The sequence below is a fragment of the Heterocephalus glaber genome, unplaced genomic scaffold (assembly GCF_053883595.1).
Source record: "Heterocephalus glaber isolate CG9 unplaced genomic scaffold, H.glaber_assembly_v1.0 deba00001504, whole genome shotgun sequence".
Taxonomy (NCBI): domain Eukaryota; kingdom Metazoa; phylum Chordata; class Mammalia; order Rodentia; family Bathyergidae; genus Heterocephalus; species Heterocephalus glaber.
In genome coordinates this window covers 24,193,142-24,215,782 of record NW_028258324.1, presented here as the reverse complement: position 1 = coordinate 24,215,782, position 22,641 = coordinate 24,193,142, and the positions used below count along the sequence as shown (strand labels likewise).

Genomic DNA, 22,641 nt, shown 5'->3' with positions numbered 1-22,641 from the left:
ACTTTTCCTTCTTTAACTTTGGGTGTTGGATATTTCATCTCAGCAACAAGAAAAGTAACTAAGACTCTTCTCCCAGGTGTTCAATCATCAACACTTTCACAGTTACAGCTCCTTGGAACCATCTATCTATGCATCTATCTTCCACCCTTTTACTGAATGTCACCCATTGAGTGATCTCCAAAAGCCACATGTTCAAAATAATTACTAATTAGACCTGCTTTTCTCAATAGCTTTGCCTCAAACTTGTTCTGTCTATATATGTCCTTGGTTAACCTGGTACATGCAAAACCAATCAGATTCCTTCTCCTGAATACCAAAGAAAAGAGGACTCCTCCTTTGGGATGGGTGGCTGCTAGAGATAGTAAGACTTAGTAATGATATGTAACTGCATCTGACCATAGAGGAAGGCAGTTTGCAGAATGAGAGATCCAAACAGACATATAAAGTAGTTATAACAGACACAAAAATAGAGACCTGCAACATTCAAGTCCTACAGTCAAGCTGTCTCCAAGATCCAACTTCTTACTTTCTCTTTTCAAAGATGAGTGATATTTTTATTTAAGCCAATTTAACTTTCATTTCATCTAATAAACAAAACACTGCTTAGAAGATCTAGATAACCTATATCTGCTCCTACTCAAGGTATATGGTAATATCCAGGCGATTTCCATACCTACTGTGAATAACTATAATGTGCTTATAAAATAACTATTATCTTACAATTTATACATGAGTTCTATGTGATACATCAAGGAAATTAATGTTGAATTGTTTACACTGAACTACATATAATACTTGCATATATATTAGAAATATAACATTTCAAATACATATTTACAGGTTAAATATAATTCCTAGATAATGTAGCTCACTTAACATAACCTACCTAAAATTTTCCTAAGATTATTCAGCTTTATATTGATTTCAACAATTTGATCAAAAGCAAAAAATAAAATTTCTCTTTTCTTAGAGTCATTTAAATCTGTAAATAAAATATATGTCTTTCTAATATCTGAAAATTTCAATAAAGCAAAAAAGGATGAAGTAAGAATTCTGGTTTTAAAAAGTGAAAATCAAGACTTTTTAAAGAATAAGAGATAGACATCAGAACACATGGCCATTCCCAGCACATCATCTTATGCACATCTATATGCTATCTACTATTTACTAAAAATGAGCAATCTCCATGGCAACCAGTGGATCAAATGATACATGAGCTGACTGTGAAGTGCAGATATTTGCCCTTCTTATACTAAAATTGATTGTAAAATAAACAAAATACAGAATTCTATTGTTTTAACCTAAATATATGTGGGAAAAATAGACTTTTAAATGTGTTTTCTAGACTTTAGTTGATATTATTATTTCACATGTTTCTTCCCCTTTTAGGCCTCCTACTTTTTGCTTTGGCAATTTCAAAATGAAGGTTAACAAAATAAAGCCAGTGAGCCTTACTTACATTGGGCATCGTAGCCACAAAAATGGCCCCCAGTGATGTCCACAACCTCATCCCCAGAATATGGGAAGGTGTTGTATTACTTGGCAAATGAGACTCTGCAGATATGATTAAGGCTACTGACATTGAGATGGGAAGATTGTCCTGGATTATTTTGGTGGAATCAATGTAATTAAACAAGCAAAGCTGCATTGTTTAAACTATTTAAGTTTGTGGGTTTTTTTTTTTAATAGCAGCAATAGGAAACTACTAGATTAGTTGGGTCCTTGAAATGATTTCCTAAACAAAGATAAAAAACACTAAAAGGAAGGAGAAGAAGGACCTTATACTCTCTCATCCTTGACATATCTGAGCAAAGGACACACCCCTTCAAATCAGTGGTGAGTCCACCCTTAGAATTAGCAAGTTACAGTCAGCACAGAAGAGCCCAGGAGAGTATGCCAAAGGATTCATGACACTCTGTGTCTTGTGCCAGGCTCTGTTTATACCACACTGAACCTCCTTCAATGGCATAAGCTGTGTTGAATCATAATTAAGTGTGAAAACAGGCCCAAGCATGCATATCTTTCTCAACAGACTAATGAGTGAGTAAAACAGGAAATTTATTTTTCCTACAACATTTTGGAATGTGAGTGTGTGCTCATATTTACATATGTTTTTAATAAAAGAATATTTTTCCTCAAAATATTTTTTCTCTTTTATTAAAAATGTATGGAAATAAAGGAAAAATAGGAGGAAAGGAAAAATTAAGTACTTTTCATGTTCACTATCTTACTTAACTAACAACATGAAACGGCTTTTTTTAAGTAAAGGCATTTTATTTTCTGAAATTAAGGCTGCAGGAAAAGTTTAACAAGGATACTACTAGGAAGAATTCTCTTCTTTCTCAAAACTGGATAAGCCTTCTGGGTCCTCAATTTAACCAGAAGTAAACAGGTGGAGGTAAGACAAACAATATTTTACAAATGCTTAAAATTTACTCTTCCAAATAGTCATGCATTCACCTAGAAAAATGATGTTTCCCTTTATCATTACAAAATCTTAATTGGTTTCCATTATTGGTTTATAACACATTGTAGCTAAGCATTATTGTAGCTTTGTAGCCAAATAATATTAGGTTATGGTAACAGTTCTTAAAGTAAGGACCTCTATGGCTTTTTAACATCCTTTCAGAGGTCCATGAAATCTTCCCTTTCCCAAGGACATATTCATGTGAGAACAAACTCTCTTCCTATACTTCAATATATAAAATATCCCAAAAGACTAAACGGCAGAAGCATGTAGGCAAAACTAGTCCTTCAGTTTTGATGCAATTTAAAGACATTGCAATGCCATACTCTCAATAATATTTTTATTTCAGAGATACAGCTAGCTTCTTACAGATACTATTTATTTCAACATAAAAGAATTTTTAAATGTTATTTTAACTGAATTAATATTTAAATATATTTCAAATTTATTGGTGTTAATTTCTAATATAGCAAATATAAATAGCAAAGAACTATATAGGCCAGAGGTTTTGGAGTCCAGAGTTATTTTAAAACCATAAAAAGTTTAAAAGTCACTGCATCTTCTCAGCAGTCCTCGCAAACTTTGTGGAGAAATGCATAGAAGTCAAGGGCCAGGGGAGGTGGATCTGGGAGATTAATAAAGCTTGTTCTCTGATATGTCAAAATATAAAAGTTGCAAGAAAGAGTTGGTTCTTAAAAAGAATAAACAAAATTGACAAACCTTTAGCCAACCTTGTCAAAAAAAGGAATGAAAAGGCCCAAATGCATGCAATTAGGAATGAAAAGGGTGAAATTACAACTGGCCCAGCAGAAATCCAGAGGATAAATACCTACTTTGAGAACATATATGCCAATAAGGTGGAAAACATAGGAGAAATGGACAGATTCCTAGATAAGTGTGAATTACCAAAGTTGTATGAAGAAGACCTAAAACTTCTAAACAGCCCAATATCAATCAATGAAATTGAAAACATAATTAAAAACTTACCAACTAAGAAAAGCTTGAGCCCTAATGGCTTCACTGCTGAATTCTACAAGACATTTAGAGAGGAACCACTGCCACTACTGTTTAAACTCTTCAATGAAAATAAAAGGGAAGCAATACTCCCAAATTCATTCCTGGAGGCAAGCATCACCTTGATCCCTAAAGCAGAGAAAGACCCAACTGAAAAAGAGAACTATAGGCCAATCTCACTAATAAACATAGATGCAAAAATCCTCAATAAGATACTGACAGACAGAATGCAGAAGATAAGAAGATCATAAACCCTGACCAAGTGGGATTCATCTCAGGGATGCAGGAAAGGCTCAACATATGCAAATCAATAAATGTAATACACTAAATTAATAAAGTCAAGGACAAAAACCATATGATCATCTCAATAGATGCAGGAAAACCATTTGACAAAATCCAACGCACACTCATGATAAAAACCATCTGTGAAAAACCAACAGCCAATATAATACTAAATGGTCAAAAACTGAAATCCTTCACACTAAAATTAGAAACAAAACAAGGATTTCCACTATCACCACTCCTGTTCAATACGGTTCTGGAAACATTAGCCACAGCAATTAGACAAGAGAAAGTACTAAGAGAAATAAAGATAAGAAATGAAGAGGTCAAATTGTCATTATTTACAAGTGACATGATACTCTATACAGAAGACCCCAAAAACTCCACCAAAAGTCTTCTAGACTTAATAACCAAATTCAGTAAAGTAGCTGGACACATGGTCAACACACAAAAATCAATAGCTTTTCTCTTCACAAAAAACACACACACTGAGAGAAATGAGGCAATCAATTCCTTTCAAAATAGCATCCAAAAAATTGAAATACCTAGGAATCAACCTAATGAAAGAAATCGAAGACCTCTACCTTGAAAACTATAGCATTCTGAAATAAGAGATTGAAGAGGACATCAGAAAATGGAAAGACAACCCCTGCTCCGGGTAGGAAGGATCAATATAGTGAAAATGGCCATACTTCCAAAACTGCTATATAGATTCAATGCAATTCCAATTGAAATCCCAGAAGCATACTTCACAGACCTGGAGAAAACAATCCAAAAATTCATTTGGAACAAGAAGAGAGCCAGAATAGCAAAAGCAATTCTAGGCAACAAAGACAAGGAGGGAGCATTACAATCCCCAGCTTCAAACTATACTACAGAGCTACTCTGATTAAAAAAGCAGCATGGTACTGGCAAAGAAACAGACCTGAAGACCAGTGGAACAGATTAGAAGATGCAGAAACAAGTCCAGACACACGCAGCCACCTTAATTTGACAAAGTAGCCAAACACTCTCACTGGAGGAAAGATAGCTTCTTTAATAAATGGTGCTGGAAAAATTGGGTTTCAATTTGCCAAAGACTAAAACTAGACCTACATCTCTCACCATGCACTAAACTAAAATCGAAATGCAGTAAAAATCAAAATATTAAAACAGAAACACTAAACTGGCTGGAAGAAAGGTTAGGTAGAACTCTTAAAGACATTGGTGTAGGAAATGATTTCATGAACAAAACCTCAGTTGCCCGTGAACTAACACAAACAATCAACAAGTGGGATCTCTTCTTATTAAAAAGCTTCTGCACACCAAGAGAAACCACCAACAGTGTGAAGAGACAACCCACAATGTGGGAAAAAATTTTCACCAACTGTCCTTCAGACAAAGGTCTACTATCTCGAATCTATAAAGAACTGAAAAAAAAATCAGACCTCTCAAATTTAAAGACCCAGTCCAAAAAGGGGCAACTGAAATGAACAGGCATTTCTCAGACAAAGAAGTAGAAATAGCAAAGAAACATATGAAAAAATGTTCAATACCCTTGGTCATTCAAGAGATGCAAATGAAAACAATACTGAGATTCCATCTCACCCCAGAAAGAATGGCTGCTCTTATAAAATCAACCAATAACAAATGCTGGTAGGGCTGTGGAGAAAGAGGAATGCTGCTCCATTGCTGATGGTGTTGCAATCACTGTGGAAATCAGTACTGAGATACCTCAAAGAACTAGGACTAGAAGTCCCATTTGACCCAGCTATTCCCCTGCAGGGTATCTTCCCCAAAGAATTAAAAGAATCATACCACAGTGATATATGTGCACCCATGTTCATAGTAGCACAATTTGTAATAGCTAAAACGTGGAAACAACCCAACTGCCCATCAACTGGAGACTGGATAAAGCAAATGTGGTTTTTTTTATATACTGGAGTACTACTCAGTCTTAAAGAATGAGAAATTAGAGACATTTATAGCTAAATGGATGCACACTGAGATGATACTCAAGTGAAATAAATAGGACACATATGTGTAAATACCAAATAGTTTCCCTGGTGTGAGAAACTGAAAGTGTAAATAAGGATCAAAATGTATAACAGATAATGTGAAATAGGAAGAAAAGGGGAAAAGGTGAAGGGGAAGTGAGAGGGATTGGGGAAAGGAAAGAAGGAAATGAATTAATATGAGAAAATGGAAACAAAGTCTTTGTAAATAGGGAAGGGTGGAGGGGTTGAAGGGAGGGCAGGGGAAGGGGGAAAAAATAAGAGTCAAGATATATTATGTAAAGGTACACATTTCCAATGATGAATGTCATGACATTGTATACCTAAAACGTACTAATAAACTAATTTTTTTTAAGTGTTCAAGGTAATAAGTTGCAGGGTAAGATGTGAAATTTCAGGGATAAATATTTTATATTATCTTTTGTCAAATCTTTCTGTTTGTGTAGTGTAATATACACAATAAATTTTTATCATAAATTTAGAAATACATAAATATTGAGAGAATACTGAAAGTTTTATCTATAAGGTCTACAATTTTTAAAATCTGAAGACTATAAATTTAAAATATTATAGTGTCCAGGGATTTAGCTCAGTGGTCTGGTGCCTGCCTTGCAAACTCAAGGTCCCGAGTTCAATCCCAGGTACCAAAAAACAAAACAAAACAAAAACTACAGCAACAAATGTTTAAAAAGTTTTTAAATATTATATTACTTTGTCCATGCTGATTTTTTGTGGGGGAAGGATTGTAGTCAGGGTTGGGCTATGTAGCTCAGTTCAGGCTGGCCTTGAACTCACTATGTATCCCAAGTTTGCCTCAAACTCACAGCAATCCTCCCAAATGCTAGGATTACAGGCATGAGCCACCACACCCAGCATGAATAAATTATTGACCAAAAGTTTTTGAAAAATGTTATAATGTGAGGACACTTTTTTAAATTAACATGCCAAAAAAAGAGACAGTTTTAAAGAGCAAGTAACAATTGAAGTAGATCTTTGTTGAAGATCAGAAACTTTGAATAAAATTTCAAATGCATTATTTTCCATTTTATCTCTTTGAAAGCTGTGTCTCATGTAGGAGAGCCATTTCTCTGCAGCAGCTAATCTTCCCTATTTCCCATATTAACTTTTAAAAGTTTGATATTATAACCACTTATTCCTCTTAGAAAAAAATGGCAGCCAGTACTAGTTGTCACTGAGTTATATACAAATTTTAAACTAAATTGAGGTAATTTCTAAATAAATTGTTTTCCTTAGAAATTGAAATAAATTGAATGTGCCTTTCTATAATGTTATTTTTATTTATTCTTTACTTTTATAACCTGGCACTAATCTTCATTGTCTTTCTTGTCTCCCAAATTCCCATAGCATGCCATCCAGTTCTTCATCCTCACATACTTAACTAATGCACTTCAGTCATCATAGGCTACTCTCCTCCCGTCAAGGAATTAGCATCTTGTCTGGAGAAAGAAGAAATTGTCACAAATAACTGTCTGTGAAAAGAAGATGATAAATTTCCCATGAAACATGCAAAGAATGTGCTTGTGTTGGAAAATGACAGCTACCCACACAATACCCATGTTTTCCATATTCTTCATAACAGACCCACATTTTAATCTGCACTGCAATGTTCTCAGATGTACTTACAGTTAAGGATGACTTTGTTAGGAAGTTAACTTGCAGCTGATAAGGTCACGTGATACTCTGAGAGATGAAACAAAAGTCACAGTTGTTCAGTTGGATTCCTTGGAAAGTTAGTTTACAAGCATATCTCTTTTGTCCTAATTTATTGCTGCCTGAAACTTGAACAGGGTGGATAGAACTCTAGCAACCAGCTTCAATGGTGAGATAACCTAAAATGGAAACCAGGAAAAAAAATAATAAAAGGAGCCTGAGTCATGTATGATTGTGGAGTCATTTCAGAAATTGACAACTATGTTGCACAGACTGCTAGTATGAGTGGGAGATAATCTGTCATATAAACTTGAACCTGATCCTAAATGATATGACACCATTAGAGACACAGAGAAAACAAAAACAGGAAAAATTTCCATGGGGTATTTTTAGAGGCATTTGAGCTGAATCTAGAGGATTAAACAGGATTTTTATCACATGCTCAATGCTGCAGAATTGCACCAAGAAGATTTCAAAGAGGAAGTTGTGTTCACAGTATATCAAATTTAATAGAAAGACCACTGAAGCTCTTTCCTGGGTCTCTACACAAATGCCCTCAATTAAAAGGCCTCAAATAAAGTGACATTTCATGTATTCATGGTTATGACCTATCAGAGACCTAGGTTGTAACCAGCTCTTCCATTGTGCCCTTTTCTACACTTAGTACCCTTAGTGGTAAATCCAGTAGCATCAGAGTCCCAGTCTTTCCAAGGCAATTTCATGTCATTTGTTATTCAGACTTGTTTTTTTTTTTTTAATGTCCTGTACCACAATGTAGATGATAGGCTTCCTGATGTCAGAGAGTGAGCTTCAATTTTCTAGTGATGTTTATAGTCTCTGCACAGACGAGCTTAAAAGTGAAACCTTCCTTACCATGTTTTTATGTAGTGGTCTGGCCTGACTTGCTTTCTGAGCATTTGGGTAGAAAATAAATAAATATATAAATAGCAGTGCTTTTGTCTAATACCTAATCAATGATTTCACAGGCAATTTTAACATAGCCTTACAACCTATTATATATAATTCATGTAATTTTTATTTTATAAAATACATTTTGCTTTTTCTGTGGTGCAAAGGCCCATTGGAGAAGTAGTACTGAACATGTAAATAACTTATAATACAATGAAAAGTACTAATATAGAAGCCAAGGCAATGTTTCAGGAGGCCCCAACTGACTAAAAGTATAGAAGCTTTACTTTACTGGGACTGAGAGCTCCAAAAAGGAAGTGAGAGTTGATGCAAGTTGTAAAAGATGAACTTTGCCTGGAAGTCAGACAGAAAAGGGAAACAGATATCCATACGGTGTATAGGTATCATAGTCCATTTTAAGAATAACAGTTTGGTATACTTGAGGACAGAGGAAGAAATATGGAGGGGATTAAAACCAAACTGGAGAGCTAGCTAGAGGATGGAAAACAAAGGACATTGTATACTTGCTATAGCATTTCTGTTTTACTCTATAGGCAAAGAAAAGTTACTAAAAGACTTTAGGCAAGGGAGTTCAGTGATTAGATTTATAGTTGGAAACATAATTCTAAATACAGTATCATGAAATATCCAAGAAAACCGAACAAAAAATATCATAAGAAATCATCTCATCTATAATAGAGCAAAGTAGTGCCAAGCTCCCAACTACAGAGGCACAAAATTCTGAAGCAGACTTTGCATATTAAAAATTATCTTGAGGTATTAGCAATACATTTAAATGCAGCAACATAAAAAAAGCTTTTCAGGATGTCCAAACAACTCTATGCTTGTCCCTTAGAAAAAAGAAAAGAAAGACACTGTGATTCACAAAATGCTAATAACTTTTAAAGTCATGTTATCTTTTTGTCTTTTCATTTTTCTTGACTTATCTGTCCTTATGTTCCTCCATTATAAGAGAATTAACTGTTCTAAGTACTCACAAGCTGACAAAAATACATGACTATATTTTTCTTTCTCAATTGCTCTTTTCTTATTTCTTCTTCAAAACATTTTTAAATGACACTTGTATTCATTTCAAATGCCATTAGTAATTCTTTAGGTAGCAGCAACATAAATCAAATATAAAAAGGTATCTCACTTGTTAAATACAGAAGTAGCATTTAAACATATATGATTACATTTTACCCACTAAAAAAGGTTTAGTGAGCCAAAAGAATTTATCTAAGACTATGTAAAATGAACTAGCTGTTTAAAAAAGACAGCAACACAAGGTAGAGCTTAGATAATTCCTCTGCCAGCTACTGTTGTCATACTAACATGCTAATGTATTTTTTGGAAAAAAAACCAAAGATGGTACCATGAACTTTTTCCCCTTTCCATCCATGTGTTTCTAAAAATAATTATTCTGTGAATATATATACGCAATATATTATATATAATACATTTTATATATTGTATATACATTACGTATATACTTTCCTTTTTCCTCATAAATAATTGAGCTAGATTGATAGTACAGTGTGATACTGTAGGTTTTCATGAAACCTGAAGAAGAGTTTCAGCTCTTACTTTTAGTCAGTTGTGACCTTGGGCGAGTTGCCTGACCTTACAGAATCTGCTTTTTTAATAGCAAAATGAGGCTAGTAATAAAAATCTTTTGGGATTATGTTCTGCAGTTAGTGATATATTGTGTATGAAAGTTCCTGGCAAGGGCTAAGGCCAAGCACAACAGTTATAATGATTAATATTAATATTTTGATTAATATTTTATCAATATTTTATTATTATAAGTGTTTTCCTAACATAGCAGGGGGTTCTACCTATTGGAGACAAGTCATTCTTGCCACAAAACTTACCAGTTCATCATTTCATTTGTGATTATTTTTAAGGGATAATTATGTCTTAGTGGCTAAGAACTCTGTGATCCTAAAAATTTTTGAGACTTCTGTGCAGATGTATAGCTTTAAACTCTTAACATTTCTTTAAGCTGGGGATTTAGCTCAGTGGTTCTGCCACCTGCCTCACAAGCACAAGGACCTGAGTTCTATCCCTGGTACCAAAAAAAAAAAAAAAAAAAGAAAAAAATTTCTTTAAGATAGACTTTGTTACAATCCACTAAAAAACAAATTGTCAAACACCAAAAAAAAAAAAAGTATCCAAATCATAAGCTTTAGGTAATTCACAACTAGCAGTTCTTTTTTATCCATATTACTGCATGTTTCCAGTACATAATGATTACATTCATTGTGCAGAATTGGTACATGTACACAACACACCTTAATTCTTTTTACACCCCCCTTCTTCTACTTACATCCCCCCTAATTCTTCTCCTCCCCCCGCCCCTCACCTCTCTCCATTTCTTGGTCTCTTTACCTTTTGTGAAGCTTCTATTTCCTGGTTTCCTATTGACAACTTTTTATTTTGCTCTTTGATTTAGTAATACTGTGAGTTTCTAATATAAAAGAAACATGCAATATTTAAGCTTGTGGGTCTGATTTATTTCATTTAATATTATGATCTCAAGAGGCATCCTTTTTCTTAGAAAAAAATCAATTTTTTTCTTCTTTATAGCAGAGTAGTACTGCCTTGTGTATATATACCACATTTTCTTTATCAATTCATCTGTTGGTGGTCATATAGGTCACTTACAAAATTCAGCTATTGTTATGAATTTTCCTATAAGCATGAGTATTATGATATCTTTGACTCTTTCAGGGAAGATATCTAGAAGAGTTAGCTGGGTTGAGTGAGATTTTTAGTCTTAGTTTTTTGAAGCATCTCCATACTGATTTTTATAGTGGTTATACTAGATATTCCCACTAACATAGAAGGGTTCCTTTTTCCCTGAGGCCTAACCAGTATTTTTTATTATTTGATTTATTTATGATAGCCACTTTTTCTGGAGTAAGATGGAATCTCAGTGTTGTTTCAATTTGCATTTCTCTAATGGTCAGTAATGTTGAACATTTTCTTATGTATTTGTTGGTTATTTATTCTTCTGTGAAGTGTCCATTCATTTCAGTTGCTCATTTTTTGATTGTATATTTTATTTTGGTTCTAATTTTATTGTGTTCTTTATATATTCTAGGTATTAGTCTTTTGTCTGAGGTATAGCTGTCAAAAGTTTTTTCTATCCTGTAGACTGTCTCTTCACTCTTTTGTTTCCTTTTCTGTGCAGTTTTTAATTTCATACAATCCTATATAATTTAATGTAGTCCTATTTGCATATAATCACATTTGTTGATATTTTGTATTATTTCTTCTGCACTGGGATTCTGTTAAGAAAGTTCTTGGCTATAGCTAAGATTTCAAGAATTTTACCTATTTTGTGTTCCAGCAGGTTAAGTGCTTCTGTTTTAATATTTAGATTTTTTGGTCCATTTTGATATTGGTGTGTGGGGAGAGACATGGATCCAGCTTCAATCTTATGCATGTGGGTAGCCAGTTTTCTCAGCACCATTTGCTAAAGAGGCTCTTTCTTCCGTGTGCTTTTGGCTCCTTTGTCAAAGATCAGAGAACTGAATATATCTGTGGTTATATCTGTGCTCTCTATTCTATTGCTTTGATTCATATGTTATTTTTTTGTGCCAGCATCATGCTGATTTTATCACTGTGCTTTATAACATAACTGGAAATTGGGAATTTTTATGCTTCCTGCTTTCTTTTGTTGCCCGGGATTACATTTGCTATTCTGTGTCTCCTCTGGTTCCTTATAACTTTAAGATTATTTCCTCCAGTTCTGTGAGAAAATAAAAAGTTGGTATTTTAATTGAGATTGCATTAAATCTATGTATTAGTTTTGAAGTATTGACATTTTGACAATGTTGGTTCTGCCCATCTGAGACCAAGGGATGTCTTTCAATTTTGCAATGTCCTCTTTGATATCCTTTTTCAGAGTATTGTAGTTTTGGCTGTTGATGTCTTTTACTTCCATGGTTACATTAATTCGTAAGTATTTAATTTTTTGGTGCTATTGTGAATGCTATTATTTTCCTAATTTCTTTCTCAGTAAGTTCAATATTGGTGTATAAGAGCATTATTGATTTTTGTGAATTAATTTTGAATCCTGCTACATTTCTGATTTTGGTTATTAAATCTAGGTGGAATCTTTGGTAGAATCTTAAATCTTTGGTGGAATTTTTTGCACCTTCTACATAAAGGATCAATGTTATCTGCAAAGAATGATAATTTGACTTCAAACTTTCCAATATATCTCTTTTATTTCTATCTCTTACCTGATTGCTCTAGCTAATGCCTCTGGATAATGTTCTGACTAATGTAACTATATTGAACACAAGTGATGACAGTGGATATATTTTACTCATTATAGACATTAGAAGGAAAGCTTTGAGATTTTCCCAATTTAATATGATGTTGGCCATTGACTTGTCATAGATGGATTTTATCAGATGGAGATAAAATACTTCTATACCTATCTACTTCAGGCTTTTTATCATGAATGGATGATAGATTTTTGTCAAAAGCTTTTTTCCATATGTTGAGACAATCATGTGATTTTTGTCCTTGCTTCTGTTTATGTGGTGTGTTACATTTATTGATTTGCACATGTTGAACCATTCTTGCATCCCTATCATAAATCCTACTTGTTCATAATGATGATCTTTTTGATGATTTGTTGCATTATACTTGCCAGTATCTTGTGGGAGATTTTTGCATCTGTGCTAATTAAAGTACTTTGCCTATAGTTTTCTTTTATTTCAGTTCATATCTGATCTTGGAATCAGGGTAATTCTAGCTTTTAGGAAAGAGTTTTGCAATACTCTTTCTCTTTGAACTACATTAAAGAGTTGAGGAATATTGAAACTATATCCCCCCGAAGGTCTTGTAAAATTCAGCAGTGAATTCATCATGACCTGGCTTTTTCTTAGATGGTAGAGTTTTTTATTACTGCATCAATTTCTTTCCCTGTTGTTTCATTGTTCAGAGTTTTTATGTCTTCTTAGTTCAGTATTAGTAATTCATATGTGTCTAGGAATCTGTCCATTTCATCAAGATCCTCCAATTTGTTGAAGTGCAATTTTCACAGCAGTTATGAGTGATCATATGTATTTTCTAATTGCATGGATGTGTCTTTCTTTCTTTTGATAAATTTAACTGTTTATCTACTTTATTCTTTCAAAGAACTGGATCTTTGATTGATTAATTATTGTATCATTTTGGACTCAATTTTGTTAATTTTGACTCTGGTATGATTTCCCTCCATGTACTAGGTATCAATATGTACTTTGGTTCTAACTGTTTTTGTTTTTCTATCTCCTTGTACTTGGGTATTAACCGTTCTTGGTTTTCTATTATTTTGAGGTGCATCATTAGGTTATATATGTGAGCTCTCTGTTTTTCTAATTTGAGCTTTCACAGCAATAAACTTTCTTTGTGGGACTGCTTTCATTGTGTACCAAAGGTTTTAGTATGTTCTACTGACATAAAATAATTTGATTCTAGGAATTGTTTAATTTTTTCTTGATTTTTTTTCTTTGACTCATGGAATGTTAAGGAGTGTGTTATTTAATGTCCACATTTGTGAAAGTTTCCATGGTTGCACTTACCATTGATTTCTAGTTCTTGTGTACTGTGATCTGATAGTATACATGGAATGATTTTGATTGTTTTGTATTTATTTAAGTAGTCTTTATGGACTCTTACGTAGTCCATTTTGGAGAAAGTGCCATGTGCTGCCAAGAAGAATATATTTTCTGTTAGTAGAGTAGAACATTTTGTAGATATCTATTAAGTTCTTTTACTCAAAGGTTGGTTCAAAGGTTGGTTCATCTGATTTTTTTTGTTAACTTTTTTTAATCTGTCTCTTTGTGAAAGTGGGGTATTGAGTTCATCTACTATGATTTTGTTGGTGTTATTTAATCTTTTATGTCAGGTAGCATTTGGTTTATGAAATTAGGTGCAACAATACTTGGTATATATATATGTGTGTGTATATATATATATGTGTGTATATATATATATAAATGTGTGTGTATATATATATAGATATATATATAGATATAGATATATATATCTGTTGTTACTATCTGTTGAATTGTTTCCTTAAATAATAAGTAGTAACTTTTGTGGACCTCTTCTAATAAATTTGAACTTGAAGTTTATTTTATCTGAGAATAAAGTTGCTACCCCCACTTTCAGTCACTATCTTGGTCATGGAATTTAGTTTTCTGGCCTTTAATTTTTGGTCTATGAATTTCTTTTGTAAATAGATGAGACTTTTGAACGCAAAAGCCCATTAGGTTTTGTTTTTTGTTTTTCATCCTGCCTGCCAATCTGTTTTTTAATTGGGAATTTGAGACCACTTACATTGAGCTTTATTACCAAAACATATTAGTTTATTCCTGTCATTGCATTCTTTCTTTATCTGTTGCCTACAACCTTTCCATAATGTATTCTGTCAATTCAATATTTTTGCTTCATTGGCTTTGTTTTCTCTGTCTACGATATTCCGGAGTATATTTTGGAGTGCTAGTTTTTGTGCTCATGAATTTTTCAATGTGTTCTTTGTCATGGAATGTCCTTATTTCTCCAGCAGTTTTTAAAGATAGCTTTGCAGTATATATTAATCTGTGTTAGAAATTATTTTCTTTAAGGGCATGAAATACTTCAATCTCTTCTGGCTTCTAAAATTTGTATTGAAAAGTCTACTGTAATCCAAATGGGTTTACCTTTATAAGTAAATTTTTGCTTTTCTCTGATAGCTTTTAAGATTCTGTTTTTCTATTGGACTTCTGGGATTTTGACTAAATTGTCATGAAGAGTTCCTTTTTCCATTGTAGTAATTTTGTATTCTGTAAGCCTCTCTTACCTGTGAAGAGAAGCTTCACTTACCTGTGAAGTTATTTTCCCATATTGGGAATGTTTTCTGCTACAATTTTTCAAAAAAAAAAAATTCCATCTCTGCAGGCCCCTTATTTTTCACTAACTGTAAAATTTGGTTAGACTTCTTAGTACCATCAAGTAGATATTGAATGATTTTTTTTCTAGATCTTTTATCTTTTTTAAAGATTATTTGAGAATATAATGTCATTCCATTTTGGGGGGGTTATGAAACCCTATCTTCACATAGGTCATTTCTGCTATTTAAGAATTCAGTAAAATTCTTTTATCTCCAGGATTTTTGTTTGGCACCTTTTCATTGAGCATACTTCTTTGGTCAATTTGTCATTCATATTTTGAAACATTTTGATTAGCTTTTCTAATTTATATTTGTTTCTCCCATAACCCCATTGGTCAATTTGTTAGTTCTACTGTTTTTTTGGTTATGTCACCTTTGAAGATGCTAAATTTCTTCACTTCTTTTTTAATTCTTTTTTTTTTTTTTTTTTTTTTTTTTGATACCGGGGATTGAACTTGGGACCTTGCACTTGCAAGGCAGGCAGCAGAACCACTGAGCTAAATCCCAGGGCCATTCGCTTCTTTTTTATTCATTTCATGCAACTAAGCTATTCAAAATAGCATTTCGTTTCCTCTCCATTGATGCCCCTTGGACCTATTTGGGGAAAGTTGAGAGTCTTTGGAGGCATTTTTTTTGTTGCTTTGTTTTTTCATGTTTTTGTTTGTTTGTTTGTTTGTTTGTTTGTTTTGTTTTTGAGTGTGTGATGAGAGTTGAAGTCAAATAAAGTGAATGGAATTTGTTCTTGTAATAAAGATCTCTTTAGGTAAGTTCTATTTTCCAGTGATGTGTCCTTGAATGTATTATTCAAGAGATGTTGTTTACCCTATTCAATTTAATTGCACTAGATCCTGTCACTGTGTTGTAATCAGATAATTTCTACTACGTAAAACAGCATCTACATCAATCATAAACATTAAAACTTGTTTTGATAATGTCATATATATTATATAAGATTATATTATAGGCCTATTTGTGATTCATCTGGGATGTGGAGAATGGGAGAAAGAGAAAGAAGAGGCACAAGGAAGGGAGTATATCAGTGGGAAAAGAGAGAGGTAAGAGAAATGTCAACAGGTGAAAAAAATAGGAGTTTGAACTCTGATGGAATTATTTTTGTATCTGTGGCAAGTGCTAGATTTGAAGGTGTTTTACAGAGTATTTGTGTAGGCAGGAGCAGATATGCAGATGGGTGAAAATGTATTTAGAAATTGAGGGAAACAGTGAAATGTTTGGAAACTGTTTATATGTATATTCATAAGTAGTTTTGTTTGAATCCTGTAAGCCCAATTTCATTAAGAATTACCCTGATATTCACTTGAATGGTACTATTTAAGTTATAGCACTAGTTAATTCTTATTCTCTAATACATTTATATAGGCCCCTGTTATATTTATGTCATTAGATATATGGAGAGGAGGAGGGAAAGACAAAAAGAGAAAATAACGACAAAGAGAAGAGAAAAATAGGGAGGAAAGATAGTCTAAAAAATAAAGAGAAGAGGCAGCAAAAGAGGAAGCAGTTCAAAGGAGAACTTGATAAAGTATAATACCAAAGCAATCCCCAAAAGAAGGAAGGACCAGAAGAAAAGAAAAATATGAAAACAATAAATAAAAAACAGACAAAGAAGCAATGAAACTATACACCCCTCTACATTCGATTCACAGTCTGATTTAATGTCACCAAGCATTTTCCACCTGTGGACCAGTCAGTTTCCTGCCCTAACCTGTGAGGGCTGTTGCTCTCTCCAAACATGAGTTCTGATTGCATGCTGTGCTGCAGGTGTGACCCATTGCCTGCCTCCGTGGATCAAATTGCTTTAGTAAATCTGGGGGTTAAATACCACAGACACTTCTATGTCTTTGCCCAACAGGCTTTCCAGACTCAAAGGTCACTGGGCCTGAATCCATTTACTGTCTCTCCATCTGTAGATGTCTATCAGTCTCACACCATGCACAGAAACTAGAGTTGTCCCCAGGCTCAGCAGTGAGCCCCCTTTGTTGGTGTGTGGTGGTGGGCAGGACTTTATGCAATTTTGGGCCTTTCCAGTGTTTAGGGGAAGAATGGTAGAGTACTTGGTCTGTTCTGGCTCTGCCAAGTTGCCCTCTGACCCAGGTACCAGTGTGTATCCTCACTGAGATCTCCCTTGCTCCCCTCTTCGCTCTGTGCACTTGTCACTTTTCTGGTTTTCCCTGGCCTCTGCAGTCCTCAGCTGGTAAGTGCTTGAGGCCCACCATGGAACCCACCTGTAATCATGGACAGTGTGCTGAGTGTCCCAACAATAGCACTTCCATTTTATGTGAGGGAAATGGCCTACTTGTTTGTTCTGTACTTGTTTCTACCCACAGTCATGCCACTCACAGGCTCTGGAGCAGTATTTTTTCTAGGACATGGACATGTGGCATTCTTTCCCACCCTCCTCTGCCTTTTGCTTCTCTGAATCCCCAGGTTGTATATATCTCACTTGCTGTACTAGTTAGGGTGCTTAGAGTAATTTTGAATGTATTCCATCAGTCAGGCCACTATGGAATGGCCAGCTCTGACTCTCAGCCTTACCTTTTCCCAAGATGTTGTGTATACCAGATCTGCAGTGGGAAGTTGGGTGCTATGATCCCATAGTGGTCTGATTTCTACTCACACACTTCCTAGACAATAGGTTTTAATCAGCTAGATTTTATTTTCATTAATCTTTCCTTATTAGATCTTAACTTCCACCTCCCTCATCAGGATATTTACTTTTCTCTGATGCAAATTCAAGACACTCACACTTCTTATCTCCTAGGTGGCCATCTTCTCTCTCCTCCACAAATACGATTTCTTAAGAGTTAGAATAAAAGACAATCAGACACAAAAGGTAAAAGAAAAACTTATAAGAATCTCCAAGATAAAAAAAAATGACTTACCGTAATGACAATACCAAAACCAGATTACAAATGGCTATGTGTACCACGTGTAAAGAAACACATAAAAAAGTTCAAAAGCATCTGCAAAGCAGGAGATATAAAACAATTAACAGTTTTGGAAAACAACCAAATATATTATGAAGAAAAAAATTACACTAAATACAAAAAATACAGAAAAAATTATAATAAAGTGTATAAAATATTTAAACTCTGAATATGTTCAGTGGATATATTTACCAATAAACAAGGCATAGCAGTAAAATAACAAATATTGTAAACTTCAGTTACATCAGGAGATAATATCCACAGAATGCAAGTCAAGATCAAAACATAGCAAAAGTACAAAGAAGATAAGAGACAGGAAAAATGTAGTGAAAAATTCCAGAAGTTTATGCTAATATTTCTAAATTTTCTATGTGCCTAACCACACGTCTGTGCAAAAAGCAAATATTAACATAATCCAAAAGAGGGGCAAATCTATATTTAGAGTTGTATATTCTGATATAACTCTCTTAGATTTTTAGAAGAATAAATGGGAAAAGAAAACATACAGTGTTTTAAATGTTATTAACAACCTTCACCTTACACCCACCAATTGTAGAATACAGTGATGCCTTGGTTCATGAACTTAATTCGTGCCATGATACTGGAAAAGATGGCCACATTTATGTTCATTCAGGAAAGATAGCCACAGTCATGTTTGTCACCTGATGCAGAGTTTACCAACAAAAGAAAAATTTTGCCAAGCACGTCTGTTGATGAACCAAACTATTTGCAAGCAAAAGTGTTAAGGTACCACTGTATATACTTATTGAAGCATATAATCTTTAGAAAAGGATAAAAATTTCATACTAGGACTTCTTTTATTGTTACCCATAAATTTTAGTATGTTGTATTAGCATAATTATTTGATTTGAAGAACTAATTTCTTCCTCGATTTCTTTTGTGATCCATAGATTATTCGAGAGTATTATTTAATTTTCAGGCCCTGTATGATTTCTGTAGTTTCTTTTACCATTGATTTTTAGTTTTATTGCACTATGATTTGATAGTGTGACATAATTCCAATTCTTTTACATTTACTTGAGCATGTGGTATGGTCTAACATGTAGTGTGTTTTGGACAAAGTCTCATGTGCTGATGAAAATTATATGTATTCATTTTGAAGTGGACCACTCTGTAGTTATCTACTTTGTTTATTTGTTCTAAGGTTTGTTTCAACTCTGGTATTTCTTTGTTGCTTTATTTGTCTAGTTGATATAGTTGTGTTACTGGAATGTTGAAGATATGCACTAAAATTGTGTTGATGGTTATTTGATCTTTTATGTCCCATATTTTTTTGTTGAAACAGGGTCTCACTATGTAGTTCAGGCTGTCCTTGAATTAGCAGCAATCCTCCTGCCTCAGCCTCCCGAGTGCTAGGATTAGAAGTGTGAGCTGCCATTCCTGGCTTATATCCAGTTTTTTTTTATGAAGTTGTGTGTACCAGGGTTCAATGTACATATGTTTTCCTGTTGAATTGTTCCCATAACCAATATGTAGTGATCTTCGCCTGGTCTGATCAGGTTTGGCTTGAAGTCCACTATGAAAAGCAAGGTAGCTAATTCTGATTGTTTTGTGCTTCCCTTTGCATGGAATAATGTTTTTCATCCTTTCATTTTTATTCTGCAGATTTCTTTTTGGATTAAATGTGGTTTTTGTATACAGCATATACAGGTTTGGTTTATTGATCTATTTTGCCAATTTAAGGCTTTTGATAAAGACCATTTACATGATGAGTTATTACTGAAAATTATTGGATTATGCCTGTCTTTGCATTATTTTTCCTGTTGCTGGTTTCTTTTTTCCTTTCTGCTTAACCAATCCCTCTAGCTGCTATATTCTTTCTATTAGATTTTTTTGCAATGTTAATTTCATTGTTTCTTTCTAGGAAAACTTGAGATTGTTTTTGAGTACTGACTTGGTAGAATGAATTTCTTAAGGTACTCTTTCTCATGAAAGTTCCTCATTTCTCTATCAATTTTGAAAGATAGTTTTGCAAAATATATCAATATATTAGAAGTTTTCTTTTAGGGCTTGAAACACTTCAAATTCTCTTGGCCTTTAAGATTTGTGTTGAATAATCTGCTGAATATTTAGAGGGTTTACTTTTATAAGTGATGTATTGCCTTTCTATAAAAGCTTCTATGATTCTGTCATGTTAGACTTCTGAGATATAGACTATAATGTGTTGTGAAGTTCTTTTCTCATCTTGGCTATTTGGGATTCTGTATGCCTCACTTATCTGTATGTTTCATTCTTTCCCTATATTTGTAAAATTCTCTGTTTTATTTATGTAAACCAGTTTTTATTCAATTTGTGCTATCTTCTATTTTTTCATTAATCTTAGATTAGTACTTTTTGTGTTATCTAGCAGCTGTATGATCAATTTTTCTTGCTCTCTTTTTACTTTTAATGTATCTTTGAGAAATGTGTCACCTATAACATCCCTGTTTCTTAGTACTGACTTTGTCCTCACATTGGTCACGTTTACTGTCCATACTTTCAATAGAATTTTTGATATCCTGGATTTCTTTTTTTAACCTTTTCATGTAGTCAAGTTCTTTGCTGAACTGACCATTCATGTTTTACATCATTTTGTTCAGCTTATCTAGTTTTATTCATCAGTGTCTTCTGTAAATTCACTGATCTTTATTGCTCAGTCAGTCCATTATTGTTTAGTTATATCTTCTTTGACCTCACCAAGCATGTTGCTGATCAGTTTTTTTCATCTCTTTTATCATTTTAAATACTTTTGTGTGTGGCTCTTGATTTCATCCTCCTCAGTGCACCAGTAATCAGCTTTGTGACAATTGAGAGTTTTTGAAGGCATTTTATTTGCTGTCTTGTTTTCTCATATTTCTTTTTCTCTTTTCTTTTTTGTTTTCTTTCTTTGTGCTGGGGTTTGTAGGAACTTATAATGGAAAGATTTTGTTTCTAGTAAAGAGATTTCTTTAGTTAATGTCTGCCTTTTAGTGATGCATTATGAGTTTGGATACTTTAGTACTTTGCCTCTGACACAAAATCCAACCACTTGCATTAATTTGGGAGTGAGGATGCACGCATCCTCTGTTAATGAACTGCAATATTGTTAATAACACAAAGGTAGTCCAAACATTGGCATACAAAGAAAACCTATTAATAACAACACATGCCATCCTGATGAGAGCAACTAAAGCAGCAACAATAATATCAAAGACAAATTGGATATTGATATACCGTAAGAACCAATAATGTACCATCTTACTCCATAGAAAAGACATCTTTAATTATAGTATAAACACTGAGACAAGCCAAATATTTACACACAATATTCAAAAAATACAATTATAAATCCCTGAACAATAGAAAATAATTCAATGTTAATATCATAGAAATAACTATGTAAATGTTAAGGAAGCTTAAATTTTTTTCTACTAAAGATAGAAGAGGAAGGGAATGTGAAAATTAAAGAAGACAATTTTGAAAAATTAAGGAATGGAAACTTCTGGGCCACCATACCACCACTCCCAGTGCCTAGGAACAGAGCCTAGCCCAGTGCAGATGTGTAAACAAGTCTCAAAACCAGACTCCCAGATCACCTAAAGCAACCCAAAAGAGAAATGAGATGGAACAATCTGATACTTAACAACCTAGACTCCCTGAACTGGCAACAAAAGAGAATCTGGAAAAAATGAAATCAGAAATAATTTCTCAGATAACAGCAGAGATTGTGCCCATAGTTCAAGACATGATTAATAAATCTAGGGAGGACACAGATAAAAAAATAGAGGAGCTGAGGAACATGATGGAATCCCAACATAGGAAAGAAATGGAATCCATAAAACAGATAAAAAATAGATTTCCAGAAGATTAAAAACTTCATTGCAAGTTTATTCAGCAGAATGAGCCAATATGAGGACAGAATTTCAGACATACACAATGAGATTGCAGTTAGTGACAACGAAAAGAAAAATTTCTTTTTTGTGTGTGTGGTATGATTCTTTTAATTCTTTTTTTTTGTATTCAATTCTTTTATTAGTACATTGTAGGTATACAACACAATTACCTTTCTCATTGGGAATCGTACCTTTACATAACACATCTTGGTTTATATTTTTTCCCCATTCCTAAACCTCACATCATGCCCTCCACCCTTCCCTATTTACAAAGACTTTATTTCCATTTTTTCCATTTCTCAGCATTTTTTCCTTTCCCTTCTTTTCTATCCCCTGCCCCTCCCACTACCCCTACCCCTTTGGACCTTTTCTTCCTATTTTACATTACCAATTATTCATTATAATCATTGGTACATTTTAGATATAGAATATAATGACATTCATCATTGGAAATTTACACCTTTACATAGTCTCTCTTGGTTCTAATTTTTCACCCTTGCCCAGCCCTCCCTTCAACCCCTCCAGTCCTCCCTATTTACAAAGATTTTGT

At 33.7% G+C, this 22,641-nt stretch overlaps 1 long non-coding RNA gene across 2 annotated transcripts in view; it reads right to left on the bottom strand.

Annotated features, from left to right (window-relative positions):
- Positions 1–2,920: 2,920 nt before the first annotated feature.
- Positions 2,921–22,641, bottom strand: part of LOC110347720 (uncharacterized) — a 179,749-nt gene continuing 160,028 nt past the window's right edge. The window contains exons 3-4 of one of the 2 annotated variants that reach the window (XR_015440856.1): positions 7,402–7,607; positions 2,921–7,214 (exon numbers count right to left, since the gene is read on the bottom strand). This is a non-coding gene — a long non-coding RNA (uncharacterized LOC110347720). Of the gene's footprint in view, positions 7,608–22,641 lie in introns of both variants that reach the window. The other variant, XR_015440855.1, reaches the window with a different exon arrangement.